We start from the raw sequence: 9,841 nt of genomic DNA on the forward strand, positions 1-9,841 counted from the left end.
TTCACAGCTCAGCCCAGGCCTTTGAAGACACAGAAAGGAATCAGCCAGGGGGGAAAGTTGTTGGAACTCAGTAGCCCGGAGAGAAGGCCAGCAGAGATTGTCCTGTGCCTTCCCATATGAGAAAGAACCTCAGATGAAAGTTAGCTGCCTTTCCTCTGAAGAACTAATGGAATAAATCCCCTTTTATTAAAAGTCAATCCGTCTCTGGTATGTTGCATTCTGGCAGCTAGCAAACTAGAACAATGACCATAGCAGAATCATTCGCAATTGCCAAAACTTGGAAACAACTCTAATGTCCATCAGTAGCTGAATGGATAAACAAATATGGTATGCAAATACACTGGAATATTATGCAGCTGTTAAAAGGAGTAAAGCTCTGATACATGTGATAACATGAAAAAAGGCATTATATTGAATGAAATAAGCCAGACTCAAAAGAACAAACATTGTATGATCTCACTGATACGAAGTAATTAAAATAAACAAACTCATAGAGTCAGACAGTAGAATACATGTTAGCAGGGGCTGAGGTGGGAGTAGGGAATGGAGAGTTAATGCTTAGTTGGTACATAATTTCTGTTTGGGGTGATGGAAAAATTTTAGTAATGAATAGTGGTGATGGTAGCACAACACTGTAAATGTTATTAATACCTCTGAGTCATATATCTGGATGTAGTTGAAAAGGGAAAATTTGGGGTTGTATCTATGTTAGTAGAACAAAAATTAAAGAAAACAACCATTGGACTGTACAACACAAGGAAATGTAATGTAAACTATAGTAATATAGTATAATGTAAATTATAATATTTTTTCCATTGTAACAAAGGCACCACATCAATGCAAAAAGTTAATCATGGGGGTGGGTACATGGGAATTCTGTATTTTCTGCATGATTTTTCTGTAAATCTATTACTTCTCTACTAAGATAAAAGAATGCAGAATGATGTGGAAAACTGAGTAAGAGGTTATGGGAACTCTGTACTGTGTTCATCTTTGAAACGTTTCTGCAAATCTAAACTTATTCTAAAGCTAAAAAGTTTATTTTGAAGATAGTAAACTGCTTACACAACCTTTTATGAATACCAAAATTTTATTAATGGATACATTATTTTGTGAGAATAATTTCATAATTTGGGGGTTATAAAAATATTCTTGTATAGATTCAAACAGTTGGGTCTAAAATAAAGATGGAAAATATTCATAATCCCATGCTCCATTGGTAAAACAATTTGCATAGTTTTAAACTGAGATATTCAATGACTATAGTGACCCTTGCATACAAGTGTCCCACTTTGCCCTGAAAGCACATCTGAAGAGTGGACACCAACTCACACGGCATAAATTTGTCCTTCTGAATTCTTAAGAATATTATCTTTCCAATTTGACCTATATAATTTTGGTCTCACCCCTATTTCTTTCAGAGGTCAGGGTAGCCTTTTCTTCTGACAGCCCTGTGTAGGGCAATAGGGACAGATTTCATTTTGTTTGTTTGTTTATTTTGCTTTGAATATAAATGTTGGATGAGCTATTGTTAGGAAATTTGGAAAGTAAATAAATTTATAAAGAAGTAGGGAAAAGGGGAGCCATGGTGGCTCAGCAGGCAGAGTTCTCACCTGCCATGCCAGAGACCTGGGTTCAACTCCTGGTGCCTGCCTGTTCTAGTTTGCCAGCTGCCGGAATGCAGTGTACCAGAAACAGAATGGCTTTTGAAAAGGGGAATTTAATCAGATGCTAGTTTACAGTTCCAAGGCTGAGAAATTGTCCCAATTAAAACAAGTCTATAGAAATGTCCAATCTAAGGAGCAACCAGGGAAAGATGCTTTGGTTCAAGAAGGCCAATGAAGTTCAGGGTTTCTCTCTCAAGTGGAAGGGCACATGGCGAACATAGTAAAAGTTTCTCTCTCATCTGGAAAAGCACATGGTGAACACAGCCAGGGTTCCTCTCTCATCTGGAAGGACACATGGAGAACACAGCATCATCTGTTAGCTTCTTCTCCTGGCTTCTTGTTTCATGAAGCTCCGTGGGAGACATTTCCCTTCTTCATTTCCAAAGGTCACTGGCTGGTGGACTTTGCTTCTTGTGGCTGTGTCATTCTGCTCTGCTCCCTCTGAATCTCTCATTCTCCAAAATGTTTCCTATTTTATAGGGATCCAATAAACCTATCAAGACCCACCCAAATGGGTGGAGACATGTCATCACCTAATCCAGTTTAACAACCACTCTTGATTAAATCGCATCTTCCAGGGAGATGATCTGATTGCAGTTTCAAGCATACAGTGTTGAATAGGGATTATTCTACCTTTATTAGATGGGATTTTGATTAAAACATGGCTTTTCTAGGGGACATACATCCTTTCAAACAAGCAAACTGCCCATGTTAAAAAAAAAAGCAGGGAAAATATATTTTAATCCTCATGCTCACAATTCAGAGATAAGCAAAATGATATAATGTTGTATAATTATTTCATCTTTTACTGTTATAGTTCTTACATTACCAAGTTTATCTTTCTATGCTCTATATCCTATGTCTTTACTCATTGTCATCAACTAGGAAATTTCCTGACTTTTAACAATTTGTCCATACTATGCCCTAAAATAATTTTCAAATAGATTAAAATTTTAAATTCCAAAAAGCATAAAATGAACATTTAAATAACGGAAAGATGTATGTATAAGGATAGTTTTCTCTGTGATACTTATAATTAGAAAATGAAAATGAGTGAAACCAACCTAGACAGATATTGCTTAATCAACATGATACTCTTCATCTAATAAAAAAAGATATTGCAGATAATTTTATATTAATTGATCAAATATATCATTGGCTAAAAATTATGGCTAACAAAACAACATATTCAGTGGGGCCCTATTTTAAAATGTTGGTTTAAAACATGTATGTACTCTTTAGTCACCACTCCCAGCTTGTAAATTATTATGACTTCATTCTTCTTGGCTTCACATTTCTGGTCCTTTGTTACGCATTTGGACTTTGCCAACTTTGCCTCTTTGACACTGACCTGTCACTCTTTCTCTAACTCTCCCAGTTCTAAATCATTCTATTGACTACATCTAACACATGCTGGTGAGCCCCACAAGACTACTGACTTAGCTGGTTGGCACTCCTTTCAAGCTTGTTCCAACTTGTGTAGAAGGATTACCTAATAATTTAATTCCCCTTAGAGGAATTTATTTAAATATGTAGGGTCAATGCTTAATTATTACTACGAGCAATCATTCTATAGCATATTCAGCGTACATGTGAATGAAGAAATGTGTCAGAGAAGTCATCTTCAATTCTAAATGGGTGCCTAAATTAGTTAACTCTTCTAAGCCAATAGGTTGTGACATGAAAACTGTATTTTTTCAATGCTCCCTTTCTGGAATCAAGGAATTCCTGCTTTATGAGAGGGCTGAAAAAATTCACTAAGGGGGACATTTTGTTTTAAGGACTCCTTAAATGTTACCCAAACTCAGGAAAGCCAATTAGTATCCATGGCAACTTTTGATAATATTATATAACTTGTTTATTTAACAAGCTGGACTGAGTTAGGGTACAAGAAATATAAGAGCATTGCTCTTTTAATCAGTGCTTTTTCTACCCTGCCTTTGGACACAGCTCATAGCTTTTCCGATCATCTTCAATTATCAAGAACCAGTCTCATTTTTTAGGTATTAAAAAGCCAATCCAGTCATATCAATGCTTCAGTCCCTCATTCAGTTTATAGCTTCCCCTTATCAGAGACTGACTCAGACTAACATTTGTGGGAGAAAAGGTGTGCATGACTGTATTTTTTTCTTTAGCTATTTCACCATTGTATTGTTCCAATCCTCCTCTATTCTTCAGCATAATGCCCATAGATCTCTTTAACTGATGAAGAATGGCCTTGAGGAAGGGTCGTGAGGGAGAGGCAGAAAATATATTTTTAGACAGCTGTGGTTGTAATCTGACATTGACATTTCAGGTATGGAAAATGCCTAAATTCTGAATCGTTTTTTCAGTATGTGAAACTTTATGATTTTTCTGCTAGATAAATAATGCATTTAGGCAAGAATAATCAATCAATGGCTACTAAAACTATTATTTCCTGGAAAATGGAGAAATGTATAATGAATAGATCAGGATGATAATATCCAAATCCACTGGTCAATTTTATCCCTAAAATTAGGAAAACCAGAGTATTTTATACTTCCCCATATGATTGAAAAGTAAGTATACACTATCACCTATGTAATAGTCTTGGAAAAAATTGAATTTGAAGTAAATCCAGATTTTAAAGCTTAGTACATTTCTTTATCCAGGAGAAAATTGGCAACAATTAAGCAATTCACTGTTGTGTCATGCATCCAGAACCCTATTTGCTAAATATTTCCCCAAAATAAAGATTCTGATTCAATATGTCATACATTTTACCCTGGAACCTGCATTTTTAACAGAATCCAAGGTGTTTCTGATGCCCTTGTTTAATGGACTGTGGTTTGAGAAATGTAGCCTTAAGCATTCTCTATTAACTTTAATGTATTATTCTAAATTGCTTTTCATTTCCTCTATTACAGTTTTCTCCTTGTATTTCTCCATCTTGTTTTAATAGTCATCTCAGCATTCTGGTACTCAAGTATGAAGAAACTAAATGCATATTCCAGTTGATATTTCTGTAGTCATTTAGAGTTAGACCATCATCAATTTGTTCTTTACTATAATGGTTACTAATATATATAGAATATTACTAGCCTGTCCCGAAAGGCAAATCAAACTACAAATTCAGGTCTCACTTGGTATCTACCTTTCCTTTTGCATTTCATCCAAACTGACTATTCTTCATATTTTTCTTTCCTTTAGGATATTTGCATTTCATATTATAAGTCTCCTGTTGCAGGAGCATACCATTTTCCAAGCTAAGTGTTTTTCATTTACAGAGGTGGGTAACTGTAGACAAACATTTAATTCACATCCCTGGTGACACTGATCACATACAAACTGTGTGTAGGTGTTGTTCCTGTACCTTTAAAATGATTGTTTTATTTTAGTATTGTTTTGTTTTATTTCTCTGCAATTGATGTTTAACAACCTGATTAATCCAAATATCATAACAATTGATGATTGTTTTACATGTTATTCTGACTTTATTCTGTTGGGGATTGAATGAAAACCCCACAAAAGGTACACTTAGACCTTCATCTCTGATTCTGTGGATGTGAGCCCATTTATCTATTTATAAGTAGGACTTCTGAAGGTATGATCTGCTCAGGTGTGGCTGAGCATGGATCCAGTCAGCTGTTTAGAATCTGAGAGGAGTGGTGGCATTCTTCCCGAACAACGGAGCGCGAAGCTTGTCCTGTCCAAGCACCAGGTGTGGAACTGCCCTTACATGAGTAGTTCTCCTTTCTGGAAAGGGAACATTTATCCTATGCTTATACCACAATTGCTTATTGGAAACCGATAGCTTGTTTTCTAGGTTTCAAGGTCCACAGACAGAGACATTTTGCCCCAGGTTAGACAGCACCTATAACTGATTTTTATGAGACTTTTGACTTAGCATTGTTCTAAAACAATGCGAAAAGATGTTTGGAATATTGTGATGGAGTCGATGTATTTTACATGTGGGAAGAAATTGTCTTTTGGGGGGTCCAGAGGACAGACTGTTGGGAACGGAATCAACACAATATGCCTACAAAAGGCATATTCAGGTCGCAAGTGGCTGTAAACACATTGTTATATAGGACCTTTGACTCTTATTAAATTGTGCCCAAACTGAATGAGGGTGGTCCTTGAATCCAGTATTGCTGAGTAAACAAAAGAAATTGGACATGGTAAAGAAGAAGCCATGGGAACAGACAGGAGGTAGAAGTCAATGGAACCTGAAGGAGAAAGGAGAAGATGCCACATGTGCATGGCCATGTGATAGAAGAGTGAAGGAACTCCAAAGATTGTCAACAAGCTGGAAGATAGCAACCCTGGGAAGAAACCAGATTTCCAGCCTCTGAAACTGTGAACCAATAAATTTCTATTGTAAAGCCAACCCATTGCATGGTATTTCTTTTAGCAATTGAGAAAATAAAATGTATTCTAAAATTTCTCTTCAACTTTTAATTAACTTAACATTTGAAGCTCAGTAAATGAGGCAAACATAAAGACATTTAGAAGATTTCATTTTAAAAAATCATAAGTATATCATTAAAATATTTTTAAAACTTTACTATATATTTATTAAATTTAATTAGATTAAGATTTTTTCCTTAAACTAGAATTAAATATTTATCAGACAATATCCCTTTATAAATATGCTGTATTTTGTTCAAGATGAGATACATTTGAACTGTTCAAATACAAAAGCTCATAGAATTGGGTCATAGCATTGTCTCTATAAAATTGCTGGTGTTAATTTGTTCATTATAGGGAATATTTAGGATTTTTATTCATTAGATAATGAGTGAGCATTTGAACAGATGAGAATTAAACAGCATTATTCCTTGTGGCACTTGATATAAATGAGAACATATGAGCTTTTTGAGGGATGCTTAACCAATTGGCTTTACAGCCTCTAATTGTTTAGGTTTCAGACATTTGAAAAACATAATTATCACTTGATTTTGTTTAATGAGAATGATCTACCTTTATCGGATGCAAATTTCTGCATTAATGATATTCCTTCCTGAGTTTCTCTCAGTTTTTAATAGTCAAATCTAGACATGCAATCCTTTTCTTCATTTCTTTTAATTATTTTACTCTCAGAATTGGACTCCAACTGCACTAGAAGTTATCATATAATCCAGGCACTGTAGGAATCAATTAAAATCTTTCCTTTATACAACCTGTCCCTTTGAATAGTGGATGAAGCTCATGGAAAGGAAATAGCAAAAAAAAAAAAAAAAAAAAAACTGTGAATGATTTAGTTGGTGAATATGTATAATTTCATATATATGCATAAGAAACAAATCCTTTGAAGTTATATTGTTCCAGGTTCTTTTATTTTTTTCTATAGATACCCACATTACATGAAGTAATTAAAATAAATAGCAAATTATAGTCTGTGTGCATGCCCAAGCATAGTAGTACTCAGTAGATATGTATTTGAAAAAATGTAAAGTGCTTTAGAACCATTACCAAGAATAACCATGGATATAAACACTGATTGCTTCAACATATTTATTAATTGCCACCCATTCAATGAGTGTTTATTGACACTTGCTGTGAGCCAAGACACTGTCCAATGTGTTGGTGATTCAAGCAGATGCATGTTCTGCTCTCAGCACTTCCATTTTAGTGCTTTGGCATTGGTTATATCATGGCAAACTCGGAATGCATAATGACTGCCCTCATGGAACTGACGTTCTAAGCACACTGGGTGCTTATTACTCTTAAGCATGTAATTTAATTTTTTATAAATTATATATGATAATTAATGTTAAGCTAATTTTGTCCTGTTAATTATTTGTAGCCCATTTTCTAGATAATATAAAATACAATGTTCTGCTTGTAGATAACCATTAATGATAGTCTACCTTCATTTCTTACATGATTGTTGGCAGAAAACATTCTAAATTACTACAATTCTGAGTTGATGAGATGGCTTTGTATATATATACAACACGCACATACATTTGAGAGCTATTCCTTCTATTTCAAGACATTAGTCCTTCCCTTTTGCTTAGATGTTGCATGGACAGCATTATAATAAATAAAATAAAATGTCTCCACTTTAGTTTCCTGGCTGCTAAAATAAATCACATGCAATGGATTGGCTTAAACAATGGGAATTTCTTTGCTCACTGTTCTGAGGCTAAGAGGAGTCCAAAATCAAGGCATCATGAAGGCGACACTTTCTCCCAGAAGCCTATGAGATACTGGAATCGATTGCTGATGATCCTTGGCCCTTGACTTTTCTGTTACCTGGCAATGGAAATGGCAACCTCTCCAGGCTTCTCCTTGTCCTATGATTTCTGTAATTTGAATTTCACTCTGCTTAAAAAGGCAGCCAGTAAAAGGATTATGACCATCCTGATATAATTGGACCCTACCTTAACTGAAGTAAACTCAACAAAAAGTCCTGTTTACAATATGCTCATACCCAGAGGAATGGATTAAGTTTAAAAATATGTTTTACTGGGGAACATAGATCCAAGCCACCACAGTCTCATCATCCTTCTTCATTGTTTCCTTCCTTCTGAGACTCCATGTTTTCAATGTTAGTACAATTTTTGCTTACCTCCACATCACCTGTACTTTTTGCATTTTTTCTGTCTCCTTAAACCCTCCTGAAAAAGTTTTTCAATCCAGTCTTTTGGCTCACTAATTCATTCTTTGTCTGTATCCATTGTGCATCCATTATTTTTATTCTAACACTTAGTATTTTTTTAGTAGGGATATTTCCACTTTAAAAATGTCTTGCATCTGTTTTGAGGATATTTGCTAAGCTTATTTTTAAACTGTGATATATTTCTGTCAATAATTCTTATGCATGTGATAAATATTGTTCGGCTTTTATTTGTTTTTTAAACCAAGCTTTCCTTTTTTGAGCCAAAAGCTCCTGTTTCCCTGGGAGGAGTCAATGTTCATTTTATAATATACGTTAATGAAAGGCTGAAGGTCAAGCTCTGGTTTGCACTCCTACATTTGAGATTAAGGAGTTTGGTGGGAGGATCCCCAAGATGAAGAGAACTGGGCATTATTGAACCAGGTTGATTACCTTTGTATGCGGCCCTCTTTTGAGGATTCCCTTTCAAATTCTTTATCTGTCAAGAGTTCCCCTGTAAGTCCTCAGGAAGCAGTAGTATTGTGCAGAAATGATCTCTTCATATTGTAATCAAAGGCTAATGGAGGTTGAAGGGCAAGAAAGTGAAGGAAGAAATGAATGCTTCAGGGAAGCTGGAAAACCTTTAGCTATTTTAATCATTTATTTCATCAGCAAGGCTTTTCAAGATTGTAATATTGTACCAGGGACATCTTTCTGCCTGAACTCTTCCCTGTTTCTGCGGCAAAGCACAAGACTTCAATCTTTCTGAGGATATGTGGAGAAAAGAAGAGAGCAGAGCTTTAAAATTCTTCCCTACCTGTCTTCCAACTCAAGCTGTCACTACCATCAGCTCCAAACAGCTTTCAATCTTCCTAGAGCTTTCTAGGTTTTGTATCACTTCCTCAAATCCATGCTTCACTCTTTTGTTTCTTTAGGTTCAGTTTGCAGGAAGGAAGCTAGCTGTCCAGGCCAGTTCTCCATCGTGTCAGTGTTCTTTGCTTTTAGCAGAGACATTTTCACATGTATAATGGTGAAGATCATAATGCCCTAATAAATTATTGAGTGTAGTTATTAAATATGCTTCCTTTCCTGTAAGACGCAAACATTTTAGCAACCCACAGGTTTCAGGGTGCTGCTGAAAGCTCTGGCCAGCATGACTTTGTTTTTGCTCTTATTATCCTGATTAGGATGGTATTTGGTTTTTGTTTATCTTCCTCAGAAAGATTATCTTATTTAAGAACCATCTATAAAAAAGTCTCTGAAAAAATAATTTGTTAGGTGTTATATGTACAAAGGGACTATATGTGTTTCATAACATAATTGCCACACATAGAATTATGAAATGAAAAAATTACAAATTTCAATAGTAAAATCCATAAAACTCATTTGCAGCTCAAAGCCAACTGTAACACTTCATCGTTTCTATAAGAAATATGTTACTCCTCCAGAGTCCTAATTTATAATGCCTTGCACAACAGACACTTAAGAGAAGTATTCATGATTGATTTTTCACATCATTCACATTTCCTTCTACCCCTAAGCATGCATTGATAAACACTTTGCCTACCTTTTTTCAACTACAAAGATGAGTCCATCTCTGGAGTCAAGT

Source organism: Tamandua tetradactyla, chromosome 2 (genome assembly GCF_023851605.1).
Source record: "Tamandua tetradactyla isolate mTamTet1 chromosome 2, mTamTet1.pri, whole genome shotgun sequence".
Lineage (NCBI taxonomy): Eukaryota > Metazoa > Chordata > Mammalia > Pilosa > Myrmecophagidae > Tamandua > Tamandua tetradactyla.